Source organism: Rhea pennata, chromosome 1 (assembly GCF_028389875.1).
Source record: "Rhea pennata isolate bPtePen1 chromosome 1, bPtePen1.pri, whole genome shotgun sequence".
Classification (NCBI taxonomy): Eukaryota; Metazoa; Chordata; class Aves; order Rheiformes; family Rheidae; genus Rhea; species Rhea pennata.
This window is the reverse complement of record NC_084663.1, coordinates 26,674,516-26,689,953: the sequence shown is the minus strand read 5'-3', so window position 1 is coordinate 26,689,953 and position 15,438 is coordinate 26,674,516. Positions and strand designations below refer to the sequence as shown.

General features: G+C 50.2%; 1 long non-coding RNA gene across 1 annotated transcript; it reads left to right on the top strand.

Moving 5' to 3' along the window:
- The first annotated feature begins 883 nt into the window (after positions 1-883).
- Positions 884-8,568, top strand: LOC134144455 (uncharacterized). Its single transcript, XR_009959374.1, has 2 exons — positions 884-2,995; positions 6,246-8,568. It is a non-coding gene; the product is annotated as an uncharacterized LOC134144455 (long non-coding RNA).
- Positions 8,569-15,438: the final 6,870 nt, after the last annotated feature.

The following is a 15,438-nucleotide window of genomic DNA, read 5'->3' as shown; positions in this document are numbered from 1 at the left end:
CCAACTGGGACTCACTCTCTCGCCTCTCATACGCCCTCAGTTTCTTCATAGTTGTTTCCAGGAGCCTCTTGGACCTGCAGCAATTTGTAAAGTAAGTCAGCAAGTAAAATGGGAAGCCCAAGGACAGTCAGCCTCTGCCTGAAAACACAGGTACAGAGCTTCTTCCTGCCCTGCAACCCTCCCTTCCCACAACAACTGCAGGGCAGCCTGCACTTCCACCTACCTAAGGCCATACGCTTACGTACAAAGCCACCTGCAAGATCTAAAGCAAGGCTTGAAGTTGCTTACACTCCTGTGCTCAAAGTCACAGGCTCAGGTAAAGCTTGAACCCAGCCTAGCCGCTACGTCTTGCAAGTACGGAAATCCTGCACCTACCTGTTGCACTCTTTCTGCAATTCGATGTTTCTTTGCATTTCTTCCTCCAGGCGGGCTTCTGCTGGTTGTTCCCACTCTGCCAGCTTCTTCACGGACTTTCCGTTGCTCTCACACTTCCCAAGCAGAAAGGAGAAATGGCACACGCGACTCAGTAACGGCCTCTGTACGCACTCGCTGCAGGCAGCGTTCCTCACAAAGCTGCTACAGGACGTCTCCCTCTGCTAGCCAAGGGATGGCCGCGGAACTCCAGGGCACAGAATTCCCACGTAAAGGGCAGCGCCTCAGCCTTCCCACCACACAGGCCAATTCCGAGGGACAGAAAGAGTTGCCCGTCAGCCCTCCTCCCGCTCCCCTCCTCCCCCTCAAAAGTGAACGCCACTCGCTATGAGGGGCTCGCGGGGGGAAAACACACTGGAAGAAGAAATTCACAGCAACCGTTGATGTACCTGCTGATTTTGGTCTTCTCCCAAAGGCACCCGTCTTGTCCCTAAGCCAGGCATCAGGTCCTCCAGGCCATTATGAACCTACGGAAGCATTAAAAGAAGTCAAAAAGCCATACGGACTCCTTCCAGGCAGAAGCTGACACCTCACTCAAGGGGTATGACCAAAAAGAAATGCCACAGACCTTTCTCCATCTCCTTACTCCTTTACTATCTAACCCCAGTTCCAGTCATCCAGCAGTTCCCCTTCACTGAGGGCTTGTCTCTACCCACCTAGCCCCAGCACACCAGAATAAAGCTGCCCATGGATGGAGCAGGACAATATTACTTGCACCTTGGCTTCTTTGGAGTTCTTTGAGTCACTCCACGGACTTACACCTCTGAGCCAAGGAATCCATCGGCACTACACAGGCAAGGGGCTCAGAGGCCGGGAATGGAATTCTTGTCACAGCCTGAGCTCGCCAGTTAGGAGGGCTCGGCGACAAAGCGCTCGGCACCAAGGCAATGCCACAAGCTAACTTGCAGAGTGCCTTGAAGGCAGGAACGTCTGAAGTGCTGCTGCCTGATGCCTTACGCACCACGACGGGGATAAAGCAGCAAACATTTAAACCAGCACACGAGTGTCAAACCCGGACCTCAGCCAGTGTTAAGGAAGACTCAGCAGAGTACCCCGTGAAAACTCTCTAAACCAGGAAGCCGGGCAGTGCACCAACAGCAGCCGATCCTCGGTGGGCTGCAGCAAATGCTTTCTTTCCCCCAGCCTCCCCAGGAAAATCCCTTCTGAACATCCCCCCCCCCCCCACACACACACACATAACTAGGCTCAGTAGCTCATCAAAAAGGAAGGCCATGACCAGCTTACAGAGGCTGAGCTGTGCAGCTCTTCCTGAAGAGCTTCCAGGCGAGCAGTCTGTTCCTGGGCTCTGCCTTCCAGGCTGGCCTTTGCCTGTTCAAGCCTTGACAAGAAACACAGGTCTCGTTAACGGGAGCCCACAAGAGCACAAACACTGACACAACAGCGTGAAATAACGTAAGCTAAAGCAAAAGCCTCTCTCAAAATCACATACTGACTGGCTGCCATGCAGCAAGGTGATCCTGCTGTTTTTGCACCATCCCAGAAAGCTTCACTGCGACAGCTCCTTACCGTGCCACTCGCTCTTCCACATCCTTCCGGCTAATGGCTCCCGAGGAGCCCGAGGAGGCTTCCGGAAGGTCTTGCAGTTGCCGGCAAGAAGCCATCGCTTCCCTTTGCTCGTCTTCCAGGGCCCTCTTCAAATCCTGAGCACAACGCTCGGACTGAACGCGCTGTTCTTCCAACTCCTGCAGCTGTAAAACCCCAACCAGGACCCACGGTAGGCAGCTTGTTCTCATACAGACAAGTCGACTCCTTCGACTCCCGAGTCGACGCTCCAAAACCCTGGTGCTTCATCCTCTTGCATACTGGCCTCTCCCATCCCCAGCTCAACTTCCTACAAGCGGCCCTAAACACTGCTGCAGCACCAGCCCTACTCTTTCAATGACCCGTGACGCTCCTGGCCTCCAGCCGGTCGCCCCTCCCAGGGGAAGCATTACTCGCAACGTTCACCCTTCTCCTGCAGCGACTTCCCAGCTCCATAATAACGGCCGTGAGCACAGCAGTCTGAACAGCAAAATGCACAACACACTCCGGGCATCTCTAGCTCACCCACTGTCACCTTCAAGTCAGCCTCAAAGCTCAGGCGGCTTGTGACAGGCAACCAACAGCTTTCTTCAGACCTACCCACCAGAGAGCTGCTCCCCACACACTGCTTCGCCCCTCACGCTTGAAACAGGCTCCTTCAAGAGCCCGTTGTGTTTGCCACCGCCTTCATGCCTTACCACAGCCTAGAATGACTGACTTCCTCAGACCCCCCAGGCGCTTGGTCACAGAATACTGCTGGGCCCCTTTTCATCGGTTACAGGGAAAAACAACATTCTCCTCACAGCCATTAATGTAGTTACAGCCTTTGCCTACCTTGCCTTTAACCCTGACCAGCTCCTTCTGCAGCCGCAGTTTGTCTTCTTCCAGGTCCCTGAGATAACGCGTGGCAACCGCCAGCAAAGCTTCTGACGTCGACCGCTTTTCAAGAGCGTCGGTAACCTCCTGCTGCACCTGTCCGGCCATACCCTGATGAAACGGTTACACGCGCATGAAGAAAAGGGTACGAACACGGACTATGCTTTTACTTTCACCAATCAGATTACGTAATTACATCAGTCTTCAGAGTGAACTCAAAGATGAGCAGTTTTGCCCACCACCAGTGTGCATCTGCACAGCTGCTCACTGCTATCCATCCTGGCCCACTGAGGGCAGCTGAACTATCGCTGTCTCTTAAGGAGGGTCGTGGTTTCCTAATACTTCATTTAGTATTGGGACTTTAGTTCCTTGTTTCTCTCCTCCATCAGCTAAGCTTGCTTTTCAGTGTCAGCTCTGAGTTTATTGAAAATAGCTTCAGATGTGCCCTGACACCCCTCACTACCTTTCCTTTGATGATCCTCTTGTTCTGCCTATCTCCTAGCTGCTGACAGAGGAAAAGGTTTTCACTGTGGAGCAGAGCCAGTCGTTCCTGCAGAGGTTCTTGCCTTATCGTATACTTGCTTACCTGATCTTTCTCAGGCTGGCGAGCACGGTCACATTCCTTCGCCCGACTTTGCGCTGGACTTGAGTCTTTCGGCACCACTTCTGAAAGCAATGTTCTTTCTCTAAGCCTCCCTTTCAGTTGGTGAAGTTCACTTTCTAGACTACTAGCCTTGCTCTCAGCTTTGCTCAGCTGCTGAGACAAGCTCTCGCTAGCGTCTCGTGCATCACAGAGGTCACGACGGAGCTTGTCCTGCAAACGAAGCCACTCGTCACGCTCTCTCTGAAACGTTTGCTCAACATTGCTTTTCGATGCCTCATGACGTTCAAGTTCCTCAAGAGCAGAGCTCAGGCGGGAGCGCAGCGATTCCACCTCTGCCTCCAGTTGATCTTTGCTTTCTTTTGCCTGCTCCAGTTTGCCAGTCAGCACTGCCGATTCCGTCTTTACTGAGTTCAGCTGCCCGTTGTACCGACGAACGGTTCGTGTTAAAGCCTCCTCGTTCAGCTTAAGTTCCTTTCGAAGATCTTCATTCTTTTCTTTCAAGGTCCCATTTGACCCTAAATGTTTTGCTTCTTCCTCCTGGCTCCTGCGCCTTTCTTGATCAGCCTCGAGTCTTAGTACGGCAATCTCATCTCGTACTAATCGATGCTTGTACAACAGCTCCTTTTCTCTCGCATTGCTGCCCGACACCTACGTGATAAAGAATACAAATAAATAGAGAGTGGGGAAATGAACCCACAAGAACGCTTGAGCAGCAAACTGCTTTTTAACATTTGCAATACTGAAGCAGGACTCAGACAGCAGCTTAGGTATTACCACAAATATCATTCTCATCCCTGAGCCTATGCACCCCTACAAGCAATGCACACACTGGAAGCAGAACATGCCCTCAAAACCCTAGTGAATGCCCCAAGTCTAAAATGTCTTTTCTCCCCCCGCTAAATCCGGCAACCCAACAATAAACTTAATTTAAAAAGCTTAACAAAATACTTTTTGCCTTCTTTTTAAAAGTGACAGTGCTAGGTTGCATATGCATGGTATATTGTCTATTACAGGCCTTCAAAATATTTCTTTAAAGGTAAATGTAGGTGTGCTATGAAGTCTGGGAAAACAGGCCTAGCAAAGGTATTTTGCTTCTCTGACATTTAGCTGAACTGCACTAAACATGAATGCTGCTTCTCAAACGCCTCCTTCACACTGTAGCCTTCTGTATCACGACAGGTTAGCTATACAACCACAACCTACCACCCCGGGGGTGTAGTACTCTGATTAATTTCCTTCCTTGTTTATTATATATGCAACCTTCTTGTGCATATATAATCTTGTGCTCTCTGGGTACTGTAGCATAGCACAAATAATGCTTTCAAGCACTGGATCTGCACAATGCCTTCCGTTAACTCTTTTCAGGATTTCTTTAAGGAGCATTCTTATGATCCTTTCTCCTCCTCCTCCTCCTCCAATTATTTTAATTCCTAGAGAGAACTTCATTCACTGGCGATACTCCTTCATACCATTTCCAGTGGTTGAGGTGGAAAAGACACTCCCCTCCCCAATGCACGTTTTCCTTTCCTTTTCAAGTAATTTTGATGAGGATATAAAGAAAAGCACGCAACAGGATCAGATGATGCTCTGCAACTAAAACTTTCAGACATACTGCACAACAACTACTTTCCCGGTCAATCTCAGGATACCTAGGTACCTGAGCACTGCTAGAAACCTTAAAATTCAGGATAGCAGGTCTACACAATGGAAAAAAAAAACAGCAGACAGCTTAACAAATTGGGGAAAGAGTGTCTTCCTTTGTGTTGGTTTCCTACTTGCACTTGCGCTTCAGCTACATACAAGACTGATGCGGTCTTGTATGCTGGTCCAGAATTTTTAGAGACAGAAGGAAAAACAAACAAACAAAATGGTATTTCCACAGTCAACTTACTTGACACACCAGAAGTGATCTGGCAAAAAGCACAGAAGTTATTGCCAGGAAGATCTATCACGATTTTAGAACAAATATGGTGAAATCAAAATCACTAGAAATAAAACTGCCTACCTCTGAAACTTTCACTAGAGTTCTTCTTTCTTCTTCTGGGCCCTTCCGTCTCCAAGCAGGGCTGTTCAAAATTCCTTCTCGTAGGGCTCTGGCACTCTTCTCTTGAGGAAGCGCTCTCTGTGTTTCATCACGCTCTTCTTCAGCCTACCATAACATATTTGAACTACTTAAACCTTGAGAAAAATCAGAGCTAGCAACTCTTTCCCCATTTTAGATTTAGTATTCTTTTGAAAAAAAAACTACTTTGAATGGCAATTCGGAAGATTTCTCTTTTCTTTTTTTTTTTTTCTCTTTTTTTTTTTCTGAACTGGTGTCAGTTTCTGTGGTGGGGGCCAACAGGAACTGCCAGCCCCCTTAGAGCCCTCCAAACACATCCATAGATTAACACCTGGACAATACTAACGCTCTTCTATTTCAACACCAGCTTATGGACTACGTTCCTCTTTTCACTCTCTACATCAGTCTACAGAGCGATTTTTCAGTTTGCCTGCACATTATTTCCCTGTCCATCAAAGCCAGGGCTTCCTACTCCCAACCCATGGCTTTCATCTTTCGTGCGGGTCTTCCATTTCACAGATGTAAAGAAACGATTTCTGCAATACATCTGAAGCACATTTGGAATCTGCTACTCTCTGTGGTCTTCCTCCCGCGCTCATTTGGGAAGCACAGCTTGCTTTACGCTAACACCTTCATACGTCTTTAACACAGTCACCTGTCCGTCACCCTCAAAGTCTGTCTTTGTGGCAGCAGCCTCGTGTCTTTCACGCTTCCCTCCCTCCTTTGCAGACACCTGCGTGAGCGAGAACACAAACGAGCAGAGAGTGGGGCAAGGTATCTCCAGGAACCTTCCGCATCAACCTCCATTTTAACTGGTGGCATACCCAGCCAGCACTTGCATCGTCGCTTAAGCATTACCTGCAGTTTCACGGCTGCTTCTGCACTCAGGCAGGATGTCAAGGAATGCAGGCTCTGCAAGCACAACAGCCCTTTCAGAACCCAAAACACTGCTCGGAGCCTACCCCGACTGACTTTTTTTTGTCCTGGTGATTACTTGGCTGCACGGTGCCAAAAACACTCCTTTCTTTGCATACCGGGGCAAAGAAGCGGCAACCCTTCCAGCCACTTGCAGAACCAGAATCTTCACTCTTTCAACCTTACACTAGAAATCACACTCAAAGGCCAGTTGCCGTCACCCCTGCGACATTAGCGCACCCGAGCTAGTCACAGGGCTCACTGAACAGCTTGCACAGAGCAGAAGCTGCTCAAGTTCACAGGAACAAACGGATGGCGGAAGCAGCCCAAGAGGGAAGTGAGCCTCATCACTGCTCGGGCCCACGTCCAAAGCGAGATCCCGAGTGATTCCCCCCACTGGGACACCACTGCGCCCCTCACTGAAAGCACCTCCGAATCCCAGGGAGAGTCGCTCTCTTCCTCCTGCTCCACTCCTGCTGCCGATGTAACACCTACAAAGGAAGCAAGAAAAGACGCACCGTGAGTCCTCCTTTCATTCTGCTGCTCTCCTGCTTCAACCAAGCCTTGCACCAGAATGCTTGAACTGGCAATAGTTCAGCTACAGAGGCAAAACATACAACTGTCATGCAAGGGCATCTTCACTCCCAGCTGCACCACCCTGTTCGCACCACTCCCTCTGCCCTTCTCTGCAGCAGAGGATGACAAGCCCAGCATGACCCCTCTCACGGCTACAATGAACAGCCCCCAACAGGTGGCCACGGAGCAGCCAAACGAGGCTCTGGCATGTCAGAGTCCGGCAGCAGCCACCTTGGGGACAGCTCCCCTCCTAAACAGGGCACCACACTCGGGCACTCACTATCACTTTGCACATCAGGAGAGGAGGAACCCTCAAAGCATGAGCCAAAACATCCTCACACGCACAGGAACGCACCAGGACACAAGACTCCTTGCCTAGCACTACCACAAAACATCGCCCTCACTTGATGGTCCCTTCCCCCCTGGCACTTGCTGGCAAGGCAACAGTTGGGTGCTGGCCCATCTCACAAGCAGGTCACCATTTCCCTTTGCTGACTCTGCACAATGAGCAGAGAAACAAGGGCGATCAATGTTTATTAACTCACCTCTCACATCAGCAGGGGCTGCTGCAGTATGGGCCACTTCAGGACCACCACTAGCCACTACTCCATCCCTTTCAGGGGATGCTTCCTAAATGAGGCCAGACAAAAGAGTTGGAGAGGACAGAAACAAGCATCCCCGGCACAGGCAGTCAACACCTGCCAAAATACTTCTCTTCTCTCCACCCGCACACAGAACTCTTCTGACTTCTCTTCTGTGAGGCAGAACCTTAGTCAGACCTCCTCCTCCTCCTACCTCACTTTCACTCTTCACACCACAAGCACATCTTACTGTCCTGCAGGACCTCTTCACACGCAGCATCTGCAACACTCTCGCAAAGGTCACTGAGAAAGACGGAACCAGGTTACAAACCAAACACGCCTCCACCTCCTGCAGTACAGGCTGGGTTCCAGCATCACTCTCGGAGTCCTCATCACTGCACAGTCCCAAGGCCACACACCGCAACTGGAAAACAAAAACAATCAAAAAGAAAATAAAGAGGCGAAACAGGTAGCACAAGATCACCTGCAAGCCTGGAATGCCATCCTCATCTCACCTGGCTGGGGGGAAAAGAGACCTGCTTGAGCAAACCCCAGCCCCCTCCCACAAAGCACACCCGCAGAACCTGACCAGGAAGAAGGGAGAGCCAGGGGACAAAGCGTTTCAGCCGATTTTGAACAATAAATGCCCTTTTGCCACATCAGTCAGGATTCTATCACCAAAGCTACCGGAAACAAAGAGCAACGTCTGCAGCACAAAAGAAGACGTAATCTAGGAGCTGAGCCACTTTGATGGTCTAGAAATGTGACTCCCAGGAAGCAAACCATGTGGTCTTTTATCTAGTCTCCTACTCTCTTTCGCGCCCAAGCACAAGACTGCTGCATGCTCTGCCGTACCTACAAGTCTTTGAGGACACAGCGCAGAGCAGCAGAGAGGGTGGCACACAGGAGTAAAATGTCTTTTCTCCCCCCGCTAAATCCGGCAACCCAACAATAAACTTAATTTAAAAAGCTTAACAAAATACTTTTTGCCTTCTTTTTAAAAGTGACAGTGCTAGGTTGCATATGCATGGTATATTGTCTATTACAGGCCTTCAAAATATTTCTTTAAAGGTAAATGTAGGTGTGCTATGAAGTCTGGGAAAACAGGCCTAGCAAAGGTATTTTGCTTCTCTGACATTTAGCTGAACTGCACTAAACATGAATGCTGCTTCTCAAACGCCTCCTTCACACTGTAGCCTTCTGTATCACGACAGTTTAGCTATACAACCACAACCTACCACCCCGGGGGTGTAGTACTCTGATTAATTTCCTTCCTTGTTTATTATATATGCAACCTTCTTCCACATTAGCACAGGCATCTTGTGCTCTCTGGGTACTGTAGCATAGCACAAATAATGCTTTCAAGCACTGGATCTGCACAATGCCTTCCGTTAACTCTTTTCAGGATTTCTTTAAGGAGCATTCTTATGATCCTTTCTCCTCCTCCTCCTCCTCCAATTATTTTAATTCCTAGAGAGAACTTCATTCACTGGCGATACTCCTTCATACCATTTCCAGTGGTTGAGGTGGAAAAGACACTCCCCTCCCCAATGCACGTTTTCCTTTCCTTTTCTTTTCAAGTAATTTTGATGAGGATATAAAGAAAAGCACGCAACAGGATCAGATGATGCTCTGCAACTAAAACTTTCAGACATACTGCACAACAACTACTTTCCCGGTCAATCTCAGGATACCTAGGTACCTGAGCACTGCTAGAAACCTTAAAATTCAGGATAGCAGGTCTACACAATGGAAAAAAAAAACAGCAGACAGCTTAACAAATTGGGGAAAGAGTGTCTTCCTTTGTGTTGGTTTCCTACTTGCACTTGCGCTTCAGCTACATACAAGACTGATGCGGTCTTGTATGCTGGTCCAGAATTTTTAGAGACAGAAGGAAAAACAAACAAACAAAATGGTATTTCCACAGTCAACTTACTTGACACACCAGAAGTGATCTGGCAAAAAGCACAGAAGTTATTGCCAGGAAGATCTATCACGATTTTAGAACAAATATGGTGAAATCAAAATCACTAGAAATAAAACTGCCTACCTCTGAAACTTTCACTAGAGTTCTTCTTTCTTCTTCTGGGCCCTTCCGTCTCCAAGCAGGGCTGTTCAAAATTCCTTCTCGTAGGGCTCTGGCACTCTTCTCTTGAGGAAGCGCTCTCTGTGTTTCATCACGCTCTTCTTCAGCCTACCATAACATATTTGAACTACTTAAACCTTGAGAAAAATCAGAGCCAGCAACTCTTTCCCCATTTTAGATTTAGTATTCTTTTGAAAAAAAACTACTTTGAATGGCAGTTCGGAAGATTTCTCTTTTCTTTTTTTTTTTTTTTTTTTCTCTTTTTTTTTTTTCCTGAACTGGTCAGTTTCTGTGGTGGGGGCCAACAGGAACTGCCAGCCCCCTTAGAGCCCTCCAAACACATCCATAGATTAACACCTGGACAATACTAACGCTCTTCTATTTCAACACCAGCTTATGGACTACGTTCCTCTTTTCACTCTCTACATCAGTCTACAGAGCGATTTTTCAGTTTGCCTGCACATTATTTCCCTGTCCATCAAAGCCAGGGCTTCCTACTCCCAACCCATGGCTTTCATCTTTCGTGCGGGTCTTCCATTTCACAGATGTAAAGAAACGATTTCTGCAATACATCTGAAGCACATTTGGAATCTGCTACTCTCTGTGGTCTTCCTCCCGCGCTCATTTGGGAAGCACAGCTTGCTTTACGCTAACACCTTCATACGTCTTTAACACAGTCACCTGTCCGTCACCCTCAAAGTCTGTCTTTGTGGCAGCAGCCTCGTGTCTTTCACGCTTCCCTCCCTCCTTTGCAGACACCTGCGTGAGCGAGAACACAAACGAGCAGAGAGTGGGGCAAGGTATCTCCAGGAACCTTCCGCATCAACCTCCATTTTAACTGGTGGCATACCCAGCCAGCACTTGCATCGTCGCTTAAGCATTACCTGCAGTTTCACGGCTGCTTCTGCACTCAGGCAGGATGTCAAGGAATGCAGGCTCTGCAAGCACAACAGCCCTTTCAGAACCCAAAACACTGCTCGGAGCCTACCCCGACTGACTTTTTTTTGTCCTGGTGATTACTTGGCTGCACAGTGCCAAAAACACTCCTTTCTTTGCATACCGGGGCAAAGAAGCGGCAACCCTTCCAGCCACTTGCAGAACCAGAATCTTCACTCTTTCAACCTTACACTAGAAATCACACTCAAAGGCCAGTTGCCGTCACCCCTGCGACATTAGCGCACCCGAGCTAGTCACAGGGCTCACTGAACAGCTTGCACAGAGCAGAAGCTGCTCAAGTTCACAGGAACAAACGGATGGCGGAAGCAGCCCAAGAGGGAAGTGAGCCTCATCACTGCTCGGGCCCACGTCCAAAGCGAGATCCCGAGTGATTCCCCCCACTGGGACACCACTGCGCCCCTCACTGAAAGCACCTCCGAATCCCAGGGAGAGTCGCTCTCTTCCTCCTGCTCCACTCCTGCTGCCGATGTAACACCTACAAAGGAAGCAAGAAAAGACGCACCGTGAGTCCTCCTTTCATTCTGCTGCTCTCCTGCTTCAACCAAGCCTTGCACCAGAATGCTTGAACTGGCAATAGTTCAGCTACAGAGGCAAAACATACAACTGTCATGCAAGGGCATCTTCACTCCCAGCTGCACCACCCTGTTCGCACCACTCCCTCTGCCCTTCTCTGCAGCAGAGGATGACAAGCCCAGCATGACCCCTCTCACGGCTACAATGAACAGCCCCCAACAGGTGGCCACGGAGCAGCCAAACGAGGCTCTGGCATGTCAGAGTCCGGCAGCAGCCGCCTTGGGGACAGCTCCCCTCCTAAACAGGGCACCACACTCTGGCACTCACTATCACTTTGCACATCAGTAGAGGAGGAACCCTCAAAGCATGAGCCAAAACATCCTCACACGCACAGGAACGCACCAGGACACAAGACTCCTTGCCTAGCACTACCACAAAACATCGCCCTCACTTGATGGTCCCTTCCCCCCTGGCACTTGCTGGCAAGGCAACAGTTGGGTGCTGGCCCATCTCACAAGCAGGTCACCATTTCCCTTTGCTGACTCTGCACAATGAGCAGAGAAACAAGGGCGATCAATGTTTATTAACTCACCTCTCACATCAGCAGGGGCTGCTGCAGTATGGGCCACTTCAGGACCACCACTAGCCACTACTCCATCCCTTTCAGGGGATGCTTCCTAAATGAGGCCAGACAAAAGAGTTGGAGAGGACAGAAACAAGCATCCCCGGCACAGGCAGTCAACACCTGCCAAAATACTTCTCTTCTCTCCACCCGCACACGGAACTCTTCTGACTTCTCTTCTGTGAGGCAGAACCTTAGTCAGACCTCCTCCTCCTCCTACCTCACTTTCACTCTTCACACCACAAGCACATCTTATGTCCTGCAGGACCTTTTCACACGCAGCATCTGCAACACTCTCGCAAAGGTCACTGAGAAAGACGGAACCAGGTTACAAACCAAACACGCCTCCACCTCCTGCAGTACAGGCTGGGTTCCAGCATCACTCTCGGAGTCCTCATCACTGCACAGTCCCAAGGCCACACACCGCAACTGGAAAACAAAAACAATCAAAAAGAAAATAAAGAGGCGAAACAGGTAGCACAAGATCACCTGCAAGCCTGGAATGCCATCCTCATCTCACCTGGCTGGGGGGAAAAGAGACCTGCTTGAGCAAACCCCAGCCCCCTCCCACAAAGCACACCCGCAGAACCTGACCAGGAAGAAGGGAGAGCCAGGGGACAAAGCATTTCAGCCGATTTTGAACAATAAATGCCCTTTTGCCACATCAGTCAGGATTCTATCACCAAAGCTACCGGAAACAAAGAGCAACGTCTGCAGCACAAAAGAAGACGTAATCTAGGAGCGGAGCCACTTTGATGGTCTAGAAATGTGACTCCCAGGAAGTAAACCATGTGGTCTTTTATCTAGTCTCCTACTCTCTTTCGCGCCCAAGCACAAGACTGCTGCATGCTCTGCCGTACCTACAAGTCTTTGAGGACACAGCGCAGAGCAGCAGAGAGGGCGACACACAGGAGACCGCTTTGCAGGAGAAAATCACCTGCCTGCAAACACCGTTTTGCCCCAGTCCAGACAGGTCTCCCCTGAAAATCAGTCCTTCCACGGGAAACTCTGCCTCTGGAGGCACTTTACCTTGGCAGCTAAACTGCGTTTTGCTTTCTCAGAAGCAGGACAGCTGTCATCGCTCTCCTCTTCCTGCCACACTGGAGGGAAACATTCGTGCGAGACAGCATGAACAAAAGCATGCCCCAAACCACCAGTTCTTCTCACCATTCGGAATCCTCTCCTCCCTCCCCCAAAATAAGGAACTACATAAAATCAACGCTCTCCTTCTATAGCCTTCCAACCAAACAACTAGCATGGCACTAGAATGTGAGGAGCAATTTCTTCACCGTGAGAGTGACAGAGCACTGGAACAGCTTGCCCAGAGAGGTTGTGCAGTCTCCTTCTCTGGAGATACTCAAAACCCGTCTGGACGCAATCCTGTGCAGCATGTTCCAGGTGACCCTGCTTGAGCAGGGCGGTTGCACTAGGTGATCTCCAGAGGTCCCTTCCAACCTTACCGATTCTGTGATGCTGTGTTCTTTCTCCTTCTCTCTTTGTATCCCCCACCTCCTCCTCCTCCCCGCCACCCCACGGTTGAAAATGCCACCTACTACGCAGTATTTCGGGGGGCTGGTTTTGCTTTTGTTCTTTCAAGAAGAAAAGCAAAGCCCCTACCTAGAAGCATGGCGAATCCAATAGGCAACAAACCTCCTAAGGGACGGCTCACACATTAACCGCAGAAGCACCCCCTCAGCCTTGCAGGACGCACGTCCAGTCGGCAACACCGAAGCACATTTACAAAGCTTTGCCTGCTATTCCCTCTGCGGCCTCTGCTGAAGCCAACGGTGAACACGATAAGCTTCAACAACACAAGCCACCAAAAGAAAAGGCCGTACGGATCCTCCTCCTCAGCCCCTCCCTCCACGGTTAAGGATCCTACCTCCGCTGGCCACAGCACAAGCACCCAGTGCAGAGACAGCAGCAGCTCCTGCTCCGGCAGGCGTGCTAAGCACTGCCTCGTCCCTTGCACCGCCTGAAGAAGCTTCTCCCGCCTTCTCCTCGGCTGCACTCTCTGCCAGGTGTTGACTAACACTATAGGCGGAAAGAAAGGAAATACTCCCGCTAAAAACAACAACATCCTTGCGTACACCGCTTCCAGAATACAAAGAGCCATTTATTCTCCCTGCTACCCCTATTCAGGGACAAGCGGAAAGGTAACGCACACGGGCTAGTTGTACGTGCCAGGCACCCTTCCTTCCTGCTTCCCCTCCACACAGGCTACGACAAAGGGGAAGCGGCAGAGGAAAGGAGCTCTAGATTTGGGGCCAAGTGCGCGTCTGCGGGGGCACTTATATACACTTCACTTGGCAGAGACACACTTCCCAGACTTGGCATTGCTCAGATGTGAGCTCAGCAGAAACAAACTTGAAAGCTAACAGAGCATTTGGGGCGGAAGTCGGGAAAATGTCCCAATTCACACTCGACACGGCAATGATACGTGCCACAGGATTCCATCCAGCCCAGCTTCAACAAAGGTCTCCACACACCATTAAACCCGGCAGCTGTTACCAGCTGTGCCCGTAAGCCAACACGCACACACGGACAACTTAGCGACTCGAACGGTGACTCCAAAGCACTTACCGAGCATGCCCGGAAATTTGAGCATACTTCTCCGCTGTCCATCCAAGAACGTCTTTCTCGGAAGGATCAGCACCGTAGCGAAGAAGAACTTCTATCATGCTCGTGTGCCCAGCAGAAGCAGCAAGCATAAGAGGCGTCCTGGAGCATCCAAAAGATGAGACGAAATGTATCAGCCCACACAGACATTTCACCGGCATTATTTTCATCTCTGTCTGCTCCCACAACAATTACTTTCCCCCTTTCCCAAACGTAGAAGGAAAGCAAAGCCAACTACAGGGAAGCACAGGAGAACTCCGCTCGGAAGGGGCCTCAGCACCTCTCTCGGCCAAACACCTCCCCAAAGCTCGCTCAGCTACGAGGCCGGACCGCGTTGCTCAGGGCTTTACTTGGGCTGTCCTTCAACGCCACCAGGGAGGGAGCCTGCACAACCTTTTCGCGCACTGTCCTCCGGGTGAACAACTTTCTCCTCACATCCAGTTGGAATCTCTCGTTTCAACACGCACCCGTTGTCAAAGCAAACGTCAGGACACAGAGACTATGCTGCCCGCCACACAGCACCTACGTACCAACTACTGCCTGCGTTCTAAAAACCCACTCCTGCCTAACAGCACTGCTGCGAACTAGCTGCAGGTTCCCTGCCTTGCGGCCACCAGGCACAAGGCTTGCTGGTGCTCCTGAAGGCGGAAGCCATCCCGTCAGGCACCACGGCAGCCACGTGCAGACCACTTGTCAAAAGGCACCCACCCACAAAGAACTGCTTCTGCGTGGCTACTCCGGCCTTGCAGAGAGGCTCACGCCCACGCCTCTCTTCAGGCAACCTTGCAGAACACTCAGGGGACCCAGGCCCTCTTTGGACAAGCCCTTCACCTTTCAGACTGATCTCGAGCGTGCACGTCAGCTCCTTTTCGGAGCAGGAACTCCACCATCTCCTCGTGGTGTTCGGTCACAGCAAGAGCAAGGGGAGTGTAGCCCATCTGGAAGCGTAAATCCCCTCAGTTAGAAAAAACACAGCAAAGCAAAGCAACCTTTTCTTCCCAACAGCGGCCCTGCCCAAATTCTACCCGTACCTTATTCTGCGCATCAACGTGC